At 41.7% G+C, this 12656-nt stretch overlaps 1 protein-coding gene across 2 annotated transcripts in view; it reads right to left on the reverse strand.

Annotated features, from left to right (window-relative positions):
* Positions 1 to 12656, reverse strand: part of ADCY1 (adenylate cyclase 1) — a 1293742-nt gene that overhangs the window by 96577 nt on the left and 1184509 nt on the right. The window lies entirely within an intron of this gene.

Below are 12656 nucleotides of genomic sequence, written 5' to 3' on the forward strand. Positions count from 1 at the left end.
TACTAAATAAACTAATCCTATACAGTTTTGTGAACATTTGATAAAACTTAAACCAACACCAGCGGTTTCAACCACTTGTGAGTTTATGGGCCCAGGTGAGTATATCGTTGTGGAGTATCTGTTGTTGGTAAACAGATGGATCACTGGGACTGTATCTGACATGAACTTTTTGATCTTTTGATTTGACCCAGTTTAGTGTGACCAGATATCCCCAGTTGGTGCTTTTTGCTTCTGAACGCTATATTGACGTGTATTCGTAAAAAATCATCACTCTGGTTCTACTGATTGGATTTTCATCATTTTGATCTCGTTTTGCCAATTAAATTAAGCTCTATTTTCTAACTTACTGTGGAATCTTTTTGAGTACAGTTTTCACTGAAGTGTTGCACAATTACTGTACACATTGCCTTCAAATTCAGCCTGAGTGCTCTGTGCCAAGCTATGAGAGGGTGTACACAGGTTCATTAGGGGATTGCTGGTGGCTTACCCTGACTAGGACTGTTGTCACTGCTTGACCAGGACTCACACCCCAGTCAATCAGGACCCCAGTTTCTAACAGGAATGAAAGGCAATTTTTATTATGTTTAGCTGGGTGAAGCTTTGCATGCATCATCCTGTTGACAAAAAGCAGCATGCTATTGCTGCAGCCAAAGTCTACTGTGAATTTTGAAGCTGGGTTTTCGTGCGAGAAGAAAGCAGATACAGTTTTTACCCACCTGGTAAATTCTGGTCTTTAAAAACCGAGCTAACCATAGTAAGGCAGAGAGAACTAAGGCATGCAAGCATCTGTCTTTGTATCAGTCCAAAGAAAGCAAATGGACTGTCAGAGCTATTTGCACCTGTCAACTTCAGCATATGGCAGACATGTTCTCTGTAAGAAAGTTTTTTAAGTGTTTTAATTACTTTCATTGCTTTTCCTTTCTTGAAGTCCTCCCCAGTTTGTCCAATTCGGCTACAATGTGGAAAAAGTATTCTCTCTTTGAGTGTTTTGCTTGGGCTGATATATTGCTCATTAGGGATCTTAATTTAGGTTGTTTGTCAAAATTTAGTTTGTACTTCTGCAGTCATTAAAGGTCATTTACTCGTGGCGGACGGTCTGCAAGTAGGGCGGAGGCCTGGTTTCTGTCATTATGGAAGAAGACCATCCTCTTCCTTCAGGGATCATCGCTGCTTGGAAGGAAACTGCTATTGTAAAGGAAGTTGCCACCTCAGTGAAGTTTGCCTAGTGGACCCTATTTTTAAATCCCGCTTGATAGCCCTTTTAATTTCAATGAACGAAACTCCAAAGTGTGAGTTTCTTTCATGAAAACAAAAACAATAAATAGTGTCACCCCCATTGTGTGCACGGAGCTTTCTCGGTGCGTATGGGCCACGGATTGCCTAATGGACTCCATCTTTAAATCATCCGCTTAATGAACTTTTTCTTTTTTTATTTTCATGAAAGAAACTCCAGACTGTGAGTTTGTTTCATGAAAACAAAAAATATCCACCCCTCTCCCATGTACAGTGAGTTTTTGCCATGCGTGTGGAACATTTTTCAATTTTCTCTGCCAGTGTGTCCAAAACCAGCGAGCTTTATTTTCTTAATTGCTCTTATATAACCAAGACAGGCCTGCCATTGACAAATGCCACATAATTAAACATTAGGCTTAAAAACATTGCATCATAACGCAAACATTTGCCCCTCTCTAAAAAGAGTCAGACTAGTAGGTAACATTAAAAAAAGAGAAGATCTTCATACATAATTGCTTACATTTGAGTGATATTCAATGCAAAATCACAAGCATGTAGTAAACCTATCTCAATTTCAAAATCTTGTTTCTCAAACACTGTTTTAACAGGTTAGAATTTTCTTTTTCAAAAAGTGGGTTAGTATAGGCCTTTGTGCGCCCCCTTTCAAGACCCAAAAAGAAGAACTCAAGACAAGTGTCATGCACTTTCAAGATGACCGAGCACCACTATTGGATGTGTTTTAATGCAGTTTCAAGTCGACCAGCTATAGCAAACCCAATAGCTCCAAATAGTAAGCATTGGGAAAGTGAGACTGATTGTCTTTGCCAATGTTAGCTTTTCTTTTGCTTCCACGCTTACAGAGTAAGAACTTCTTTCCTTTCTCCCTAACGTAGTACAGTCCCTAATGCCCATAAACGGACAGACCTCTTCAACGTCTGTTCTCCTGGTACACTCCCACTAGAACACTCAGGTCCACAACTGCCAGCCTTGTGAGAGTACCCAGATGTAAGAAGGCCAGGATGGGGGGAAGATCGTTCAGAGTAGCCGCAGCCAAGCTGTGGAACAGTCTGCCTGTCGATATTCGCCAAATCTCCCATCTCCTCCCCTTTAGGAAACGAATCAAAACATGGCTCTTTCCTCTACCCCTTTAAACCAGCTAGCCACAGTTCATTCCCCCCCGGCAATAAACCCCAGGAGTAGCTACTAGCGCCAGGATACCTGCCAGGTGACAGCCACGCTCTATAAATATTTTAAATAATAAAATAAAAATAAAATAATACACTATTCTTTCTTTTGCGTTTTTATCTTTTTGGGAGCTCAGTCATCTCTACCGGAAATACTGCACATAGAACTAAACATTGAACATAGTATGCTCAGTAATTGCCACTGACATTTCAATCTCTGGGGGAGATTGTGAATTTTCTAATACGACTGGCAGAATTGATTTCATAAGGTTACAATATAAGGCACATTTACATTGTGCCTGATATTGTAACACGTGTACCTAAGATAACATATGACCATTTAAATATCATGTGAGGCACCAGTCAAAAGTTCCACTGGGAATGTCACCACCAGTGGCCAGTTTTAAAGTGGTGATCCCTTCCTTTCCTAGCTCTTAGCTCTGCTTACTGTGCCAACCCCAAGATGGCAGATGAATGCCTCTCCAATCCTGTCACTTGTATGGCTAGGCGGTTCTTTTAAATAAAGGTAGATATAATTTAGCAATCAAATTTCTTCCATTAGTAAGAATCAATATGGTGCCTGGAGTTTACTTTTTCTCTTAAATGTGTAGGTTTGCATATCCCAGTATAGTTGCTAATCTTGAGTGGTGTAATTGGATTCTTAATAATTATGTGGGTCCTGTACCCTAGTTCATTGGTATTTTTTCAGAAATGTAAATTGTTGCAAGAAAAGGCAGGACATGCATCAGCAGCTGGGCCTGCATTCTGGCGGTGGCTACACTCAGCACCAGACAAATAGTACAAGCTTGGCAAAGATCCCAGCTATGTTGTTCCTTTCACCCATAATGGTTTTATTGTAAGCATGGGTGAATTTTGCGAATTCGCGATCCGCGAATTTGCGGATTTGCGAATTCGCGGTCCGCAAAATTCGCGAATTTGTGCGAATTTGTGGATTTTTGTTTTTTTGCGTGTTCGCGGGGGTTTTTGCGTGTTCGCGGGGTTTTTTGCGTGTTCGCAGGGCTTTTTGCGTCTTCGCGAGCTGCTTGCATAGCGAAGTTACCCATGCAGTCGTTTATGGGAGAGGGAGAGAGAGATAGATAGATAGATCGATAGATAGATAGATAAAAAGAGAGAGAAAGAGAGGGAGAAAGAGAACAAGAGAAAGAAAGAGAGGCCGGATCTCTGAAGGGCCAGATTCCTGAGTTGCCCCTACAGCTATTTATTATTAGCAAAATGCATATGAAAATTGTGCTGTAAATGTCTCTTTTAGTTTAACCCCTCCTGACAACTCAAAATGGGTGTATTTGCCATCCTCTCTAAGCATGGGCGAATTTTGCGAATCTGGCGTTCGCGAATTTTGCGAATTTGCGAACTAGCAATCCGCAAAATCCGCGAATTCTCGCGACTTTGCGGATTTTTTTTGTGTTCGCAAGGATTTCTGCCAGTTCGCAAGGATTTCTGACAGTTCGCGAGGGTTTTGTAACAGTTCGCAATTGCGAACTTACATGTCGGCTCGCAACGGTCACGATTATGTTGTTTCTACGTCTGGTTCATCATCACAGGTTCCCAGCACCCTCTGTTTCACCCCTGCCACCCTCTGTTTCACCCATGCCACCCTCTGGTACATCAATGCCTTATGCCACCCTCTGGTTCATCATCACTGTATATTATGGGGGGAAAAAGCAAGCACACCTGCCTGCTTCAACTGACATGAATTAATTTGGGGTTGATTTATTAATGTGTCACTGTTTTAAAATTCCAGTCTGGCACCTGCTTCCTTATCTGTAATTTGCTTTCTGTTGCAGTGCAATTTTTTTTTCCAGGACCTTTGTGGCCTACTTCTAGCTATTCTATGAGCCTGCTGTGAGGGTCAGAGCAGGGTCATACAATTGTTGCAACTAGCAACTGAACTCTGGAGGGACCCTTGTCAGGAAGCACTACAGGGAACGGTTACTAATGATGAGTTTGAACTTTTGAACCTGCTTTCACTTTTGCAAAACTCGTTTTTCTGCAGAACAGCATTACAGCAACTGTAATGCCCCACCAAGCTTATATGAGAAAGTTGATTTCTAATCCAAAAGTTATCCAAAGAAAATCAAAAGGCCTCAAATCCAAAAAAGTGCAGGCAAATGTCAACATGAGGAGTTATTCTGATAAAAATCATCATTTTCAGAAGGTCTATGCTGCTTGCTAGTAGATTTCTTGTGCAGAATTGCAATTTTTGTAATTTCGCGAGTGCGAGATTGTTGCTGCCCGCCGCACCTACATGTTCGCAATTGCGAACTTACACCGCAAAGAAATTGCGCGCGAATTTGCGGATTTTGCGGGAAATTCGCGAATCTCGCGGATTGCGAATTTACCGAAAATCCACAAAATCCGCAAGCGTAACGGATTTTCCGCCCATGCTTAATCCTCTCTCTTCTTCCTGTTTTTTATATCTGTAAGTGCTTCCTGGTGAGGTTTAATTCCTTGGACAGGTGCCTCGTTGCCTACTTGTAACTATTCTCTGACCCTGCTTCAAGGGTCAGAGCAGGGTCAGAGAATAGTTGCAAGTAGGCAACGAGGCGCCAGGAAGCAATTAGCAGCAGGTGTCCAAGTTGAAGTTAATTTGTTTGTAACCCTTTTGTAAAAGGTTACAAAAAAATTAGGTTCAACTTTTGCTCCTGCTTCTGTAACCCTTGCTTGGCTGAAAATTCGTCCCCGCTGATTCGCGGATTTTACCGTGATTTCGCAAGATTCGCGGATCGCGAAATCGCGGAAAATCCGCAAATTCGCCAGCGAAACGGATTTTACGCCCACCCTTACTTTATTGTACACTTATAGTTAAAAGGCAGCTATGTTGCCCAGCCCAAATGGAGCAATCCGAAAGACACCTAACAGAGACTGACTTGTAGACCATATAGTGATCCCATCTATTGTTGATATTTAAATTACCAGGACAATTTTACATAAAAGTGTGAGAAAATGTTAGTCTAGTACAGGTACATCAGGTAATCACACATGCTGTTGTTCATTGCAATTTACAATGTTTCCGTATTGCATAAAGCATGCATTGTGTACCTTTGTGCACCACTGTATATACTTTGATATAGCCAATTATCAGTCAATACATATAGCTCCCTTGATTATTTATTAGTACTGGGTTGCACTCTATCTTGGGCACCAGCAGGGAAGAACACCACCTAGCACATTCTGACAAACTCCCCAATATCGATATGATGTACCTGAGGTGCCCTCCATCTGTGTGCAAATAGGAGGCCTGGTTGCTTAGGATTTACCAATCACATGTGCAGACTGACTGTGGTTCTGAGCACATAGGCTGTTTTTATTAAGACAAATTCTTTTGTACAATTTTCCAAAAATCTTATGCCCACATTTTTTAACATTTATCAGAGAACAACTTTACCACAGCTTATTTACAGTACAATCAAGATATAATACTGAAACCATCACAAGGATTTATTTGGGTAGACTTATTACCTACTCATCGGCAGTACTTCATTGAACTGGGTACTCCAGCATCGTATTCAAAACATAGACCGTGCCAATTTATTTAATCACTATGCTCCACTATGGAGGAGCAAGACCAACTCTAACCTGACAACCATTACAGAGGCATCCTTGACAGGAACTCCTGAAATCCTTCTGAGAGATGTTCTAGGGAAACCAGCCAATTTCCTCCTTCCCAAAGGGCAATAGATGGAGCAGCTCAGCAAAGTGCTTCAAAACAGCTGTGTAAACTTCCTCTAAATCCCCTGGCACAGAGTCCATGTTGGGGTAAACACAAATTCCTAGTATGGAATATTTGACGTAGAATACCAAGTCCAGGTATATTCATGTCAATCCTGAACCTACCCCTCACATGTTTCCCATGGCTCACCTATCATTTGGCCTCCCCTTACAAAAGGCTGGAAAGGACTTAAGGTATCCAAAAAGAAATAGGAAAGGTTCACTCAATTGTAATGAAAAATCTGTTCTTTAAACTCTCTCATTGGGATGAGGAAACAAGACTCGGTCTCGGAGAGCCCGCTTTGTCCTTCATGGACCACTTCAATTATCTGTGTTCACAGACTATCCGGAATAAAAATTCTCAAACCTCTCAGGATAATGCCTTTTGAGTAATGGACAGTTCTTCTTGGACAGTTTTAAACTTCTGGTATTCACTGCCACTGTTAAGAGGTTGAGGCTGCTGGTTTACAGACTGATATGTAATAATATATTTCAGTTTTAACATGTGTTAGAAATTGGGTCTCTAGTTGGCAGAAGTATGCACCCTGCCCAAGTTGCGGCCACAATCCTTGTCAGGGTAAGCTAGATACACCCTAAAAGATAACTTCTGCTAAACACAGTAACACAATGAAAACACCACAAAATACTACAGAGCTTTAGAAAAACAGAGATGATTTTTATGATAAGATCAACAATTCAATATTTAGCAACAGAGTTATTAATTTCTATAGAGAAAAAAAAATTAGTGATTAGAAGCCAATAGCGCTAAGGGGCTACTTGAGGTCACGCTAGACTGGGGTAAATCCGAAGTTCAAGCTGACCATGATGGAGGGCAGGCCAGCTACAGGACTCAGGCAGGTCAAGCTGACAAGGTACCTTGGATGGAGAAAGCGTCAACTACAAAGACTCAATTTGAGGAGACAGGGAGGCTCCATGTCAATCCTGTGGATGGAGGCAAAGCATGAGAGCCAATCTACACAGTCGATGAAGGCTTTGTTGATGAACCTCTTTATGATGCAGGAACTGCTTTGTTGCCAAGCCACACTGTTTGTCAGAGTTGAGCTGTGCAGTCCGTCGAGGTGATGTCATCGATTCGATCCTGCATCGGTATTGAAGGGCAATGCATCAGTTCCATTTGGCACACAGTCATCCCTGTGTCAATTTCTATCGCTCTGGACAGCAGAAATCCCCTTTCAAGGATCCAGGATAGGATTGTCACCATTTGGCAAGGCAGGATTCACAGATGTCAGAGTACAGGTGCTGATGCAGAGGAAGGACGTATGTGATGGCCATGGGATTTCAGAACAAGGGGCAAGTCAGCATGCCCTTCGAATTACCTCGGGTTCAAGTGAGATGGGTGAGAGAAAGTTATAGCTAGAATTCGTTTTTATGACAACTTTGTTCCTAACTAAATACCCTTAATTGTCTTAGATATAGACAAATATTGACCAGACACTCTAACATAACATGATAAACAGAAAAGGCTTATGTTCATCAGTGTATTTATTTATTTTTTAAAACAGTTTCTTTTTTTTTGTTTTTTTCTCAAATTTTATAGAGTTGATATTAAAGTGGGTCAAAGTGGATCAAACAATAATTTAATTGTGTTTAGGAAATCCAAATAATTATTACTTATGAATAAATTCAAATACAGACATAATTGTATACAAATCTTCTGTGATAGACGAGAAACGTTGACTCAGGTAGTGCGGCAGATGTCTACAACGCGCGTTTCGGCAAACATGCCTTCATCAGATAGCCGTTCACTACTCAGCAACGGAATGATGGTTGATGATATACTGTGGTTTTCTGCTCAGTCGAGTTATCACAATAAATAAGGCAGATTCAACTATAAAAACATGGAGGTATTGTTCGGGAGGTTCAGTTTCATGAATTAAGTCCTCGAACTTCAGGTGGGGTTAACAAACCGTATATTGTGTTTTCTTTATAAACGGTAAAACCAGATACTCCTCCTAAATGAAGCAAGGCGGTCCCAGATCGATTAAGGAGCCAGCTTAAAGGATTATCCTAGTGAGTAGACTTCAAGCGATCAATGGCCGTTATCTGAATCTTAGATGTGTTTAGGTAGCTTGATGATTGCCGCCTAGCATCGCATGTTGAAAGCGCAATGGACCATTTCGAATTTGATTGATGGTATTTTCCTTATATAAAATGATTAATGATGTACGTAGCATCCCGTCTCCGTAGTGCTGGCTCCGGCTGGGTTGAACGAAAGGGGAGATGGGTCCAGTGCTAGTCCGAAGCAGGTCAGAAATAATCCGGCAGTTAGGCAGCTCGGCTAAGCAGAAAGAAGTACCTTCTGAGCAGCAGTGAGGCAGAGTGGCAATCCGTGTAGCACAACAATCTTTTCTCCTGGCAGTTTTCCAAAGGTTTAGTAGTGTATTGTATTGGTAGGGTCAGAGCCCCAGTACTTATACCCAGTTGTGCCTTTGAAGTGGGGGTGGCTTAAAAGTAGGCCCTTGAAGTGCGCATGTCCCTTTTAATCCTAGTCCTGTGTGCCAGGCTAAGGTAATCAATCCATTGTGTGGGACACAGGACACTGGCTATTCAGGTGTAAGTGTCAACTGCTCCTCCCGCCCAGGAAGAGCTATCAGAATGTAGATGTATGCAGATGAGTTCTCTGTCACAGCCACCCTTCCTGTGTTTGTGACTGTCTAGATGAAATGCACAAAGTGTAGCTGTTGCCTACCCCAGACGTGTATTTGGGAAATGCTGGAAGGCACACCGAGCAGTAAGAGCAGAGAAATATCCACTTTCTAAAAGTGGCAATTCTAAAACAGTAATGTGAAATCCAACTTTACCACTAAAGAGGGTTTATCAATACCATTCCAAAGATATGAAACATGATGCAACTAGTCCTTTACTATCAGGAATTAGAGATTAAAAGTACATTAAGAAATTCCCAATGCTAGTCTATAAAAGGGCTGGGCAACAAATCTTTACAGTTCAACAACTCTAAAACCGAGGTGCTGCACTGCTCGGCAGACCATATCCCTCGACCTTTACCACAAGATTTTTGGCCCTCTTCCTTTCAGGGCACGTTAGCGGCGGCAGACTCCGTTCGAAACCAGGGAGTGACGATGGAACCTAATTTACAACTGGATGGTTTCGTAAACAAAACAGTGTCCACCTGTATGGTGCTGCTGCGCACCCTGCGGAAGATCCTTCCCCTGCTCCCGGCCCATGCCAGACCAGAAGTAGCACGTAGCATCATCTTAAGCAGACTCAATTACTGCAACGCGCTGCTTCCGGATGCACCCGTCACCTTGTTGAGCAAACTGCAGCGGGTGCAGAATTTTGCCGCTAAGTTGGCACTCTCCCGCCGGCGCCTCAACTCTTCTTCAGCAGCACTCAAGGATCTTCATTGGCTGCCTATTTCGCAACGTGTTGAATTTAAAGCTCTGTGTTTGGTTTTTCGGGCTCTTCAAGGTCTGGGACCGATCTCTTTGCAGGAGTTGTTCTCCTGGTACACCCCTACTAGATCTCTTCGCTCCGCCTCAGCCTACCTAGTGGTAGTTCCAAAGATCCGGAGGATACGGATGGGTGGCCGTTCTTTTGGCTACACGGCATCCAGGCTATGGATGCACTGCCATTGTCTCTTAGAAGCTTAGGAGATATTTCCTCTTTTAAAAAGGGACTAAAAACTCACCTCTTCCCAAGGATACTGTAGTTGGCTGTTAAAGTAATGTTTGTGTTTCAGGCCTTGAAAGATCACAGCACCTGGATACCTGTTGGGTGACAGTTGCGCTTTACAAATGTGCCATACAATACAATACAATACAAGGAGCAGGCTCACAGTAGTAAAAAACAAATGTAACTGTTTGTCATTACCAGAACATGTAAACTTAAATGTATGTGTCCTACCTTTTAGACACAAAGCACCCTTCACTTAGGGCTACCTAGGGTCTACTCTAGGGGTGACATATGTGTAATAAAGGGGATTTTAAGGCTTGGCAATTGTTTTAAATGCCAAGTTGAAGTGGTAGTAAACTGCACTCACAGGCCTTGCAATGCCAGACCTGAGACAGGTTGAAAAGGCTACTTGTGTGGGTGGCACAGCCACTGTTGGAGGCCCACTAGTAGCATTTAGATTAGAGGCCCTCGGTATATGATATACCATGTTATAATGGACTTATACTTAAACTAAATATGCCAATCAGGTATACACCAGTGTAACCATGTTTAGGGCAGAAGCACAAGCACTTTAGTACTGGTCAGCAGAGGTAAAGTGCTTGGAGTCCTAAGTCCAACAGAAAGATTCAGCACAAAATGGAGGTAAGAAGGCAACATGCCACTTTCTTGACTTGTGGCACTGACAATGTGCTCCAATGAAATGGCAGATTGTGTGCTTGATTTCACAATGATATCTTAATGTAGGCGTCAACCACCTTGGAAGGGGTGCCAGGGCACTGCAGAGGTACTAATGAGTAGTAGTCAGCATGGTTTTGAACTTTCCCTTGAGGGTGCTTGATTGTGTGATTGTTCTCTTGTAACCATAGCCCTCCAATATTCAATGTGAGGAGGCATCTTGCCCTTAGGATGGCCACTGGTGGTCAATAAGGATTGATGATCCATCACAAGCATGAAAATATTTTCTTTAAAAAAATGTGGTAATGTTTACAAGCCCATCCACTGCTACATTTTCATTCTCAGGTTGCGACTAAGCATGTTCAGTTTAGGATAAACGTCTGCTTGCATATACCACAATATGTCGTAGAGCATTTGTTTGTCACCTGTGCTGTGCTAGGATTGCACCAAACCTGAATAGGCTAGCATCAACAACAACCTCATTATGAAGCTTTGGATCAAAGTATACCATTTCAGTCACCTTTTCAATAGCTTGTTTGATTTCTTGAAGCTGTGCTTGCATTCATGTGACCAATGAAATGAAACATTCTTTACCAACAAGCCTCTCAGCCGAGAACTTATTTTGGCAGAATCTTGTATTGGTCTAGACAGTATTTGCCATGCCAAAGAATGAACGTAACATCGAAACATCTTGTGGGAGCCTCGCTGCTGACAACGCCTGCACTTTTGCTTGGTCGGGTGTTATACCCTCATCAGCAAAGATATGGCTAAAGAATTTGAGCTTTGTCTAATGGAACTCGCATTTCTCAGCATTGAAAGTTAAACCTGCATCAATCAGTAAATGACAAACTTGAGCAATAGCTTTATTGTGCTTCTTCTGCGTGGTACCGTATTCAAAATATCTCATCACTATAATTGGAAGCATTCATGACAGGCTGTTTGATACGTCAAATGACATCTTGAAAAAGCTCTGCAGCGGATGACACATCGAAACTCTGTATTTTATATTATTAAAGACAAATATGTGAAGAAAAGATTGTAATGTACTTGAAATTCTCTTTGAGTTCCAACTGATGATATCCTTTATTCAAATCAAGATGAGAGAAGACCTTTGTCCATAGTATTGAGCAACCATTTACTTTTAGTGTAATGTTCGGACCATGTTTGAATGACTGGTATTTTTTCATGTCGAATTTTCTTAGACTTGAATTTTTCTTCACATGTTGCCAGTCCAACATGCGCACATTTTTCTGAAGTTAACATCAACATTGCACAACCATCTTCTTCACTTTCAGTTGATATTGATTGTGAAAAACTTTGTGACGATGATTTAGATGACCAACTTCATTTGGTGTAGAATTACCTCAACTAGTGTTGTTGTTTAACATTGTGGACATCCATTGAGCGTTGCTACTGGAACATTAAGGTGGGCATTTTGTCAATCTGCCATGATGCACTTTTTTTTTTCCTTCACTTTGCAAACCATTATAGAATGGTTCTCCTTCCCACAGCGTTTGCAAATCTGTCATATGGCAGAACATTTACCCTTGTGTGGGAATGAAAATCCACACCTGAAGCACCATTTTCTTTCACTTTGTATCCTTCTGCCATGTGCTTTTGTTTACTCTTAATGTTAATGACTGACTCACTCTGGGGACCTTATGCTCCATGTCAGCAGCTTGTCGATCAGCACACTCTTTAGCTATGGCAGTGATAAGAACTCACTCCAGACTAAGAGTTTCTCCCAGGATTTGTCATCTGAACGAATTTGACAGGCATCCGTCAATCACTCTGAGCCATATTGCTTCCCCATAATTAAACTAATTGAACTTACAGTGCTTGAGGAGCGTATTCAGTCTCTCAACAATTTTGTTGATGATTTATCCATTTTATATTGTATTCTACATTTGGCATTGGATTAAACTTGAGATTCAATGCAACTTTGATTTGAATGTGTGTAATTTTGTCAGCTCGCTGCATTTTCTTTATGCCTTCTTTTACACCTTCACTAGCAAGATTGTTAAGGTATTTGGTAATATTCTTGCTATCTGTTTCTTCTAGCGCATAAATGAAATCATCAAATATCGATATCCAAGCAGTCTAGCTGTCTCCAATATTCTGCTTTTTGGCGGTATTGAATGGTGGTGGTGGGTTCAAGAAGGCAGCAGAATTATAACCGTT

The sequence above is a fragment of the Lissotriton vulgaris genome, chromosome 4_1 (assembly GCF_964263255.1).
Source record: "Lissotriton vulgaris chromosome 4_1, aLisVul1.2, whole genome shotgun sequence".
Taxonomy (NCBI): Eukaryota; Metazoa; Chordata; class Amphibia; order Caudata; family Salamandridae; genus Lissotriton; species Lissotriton vulgaris.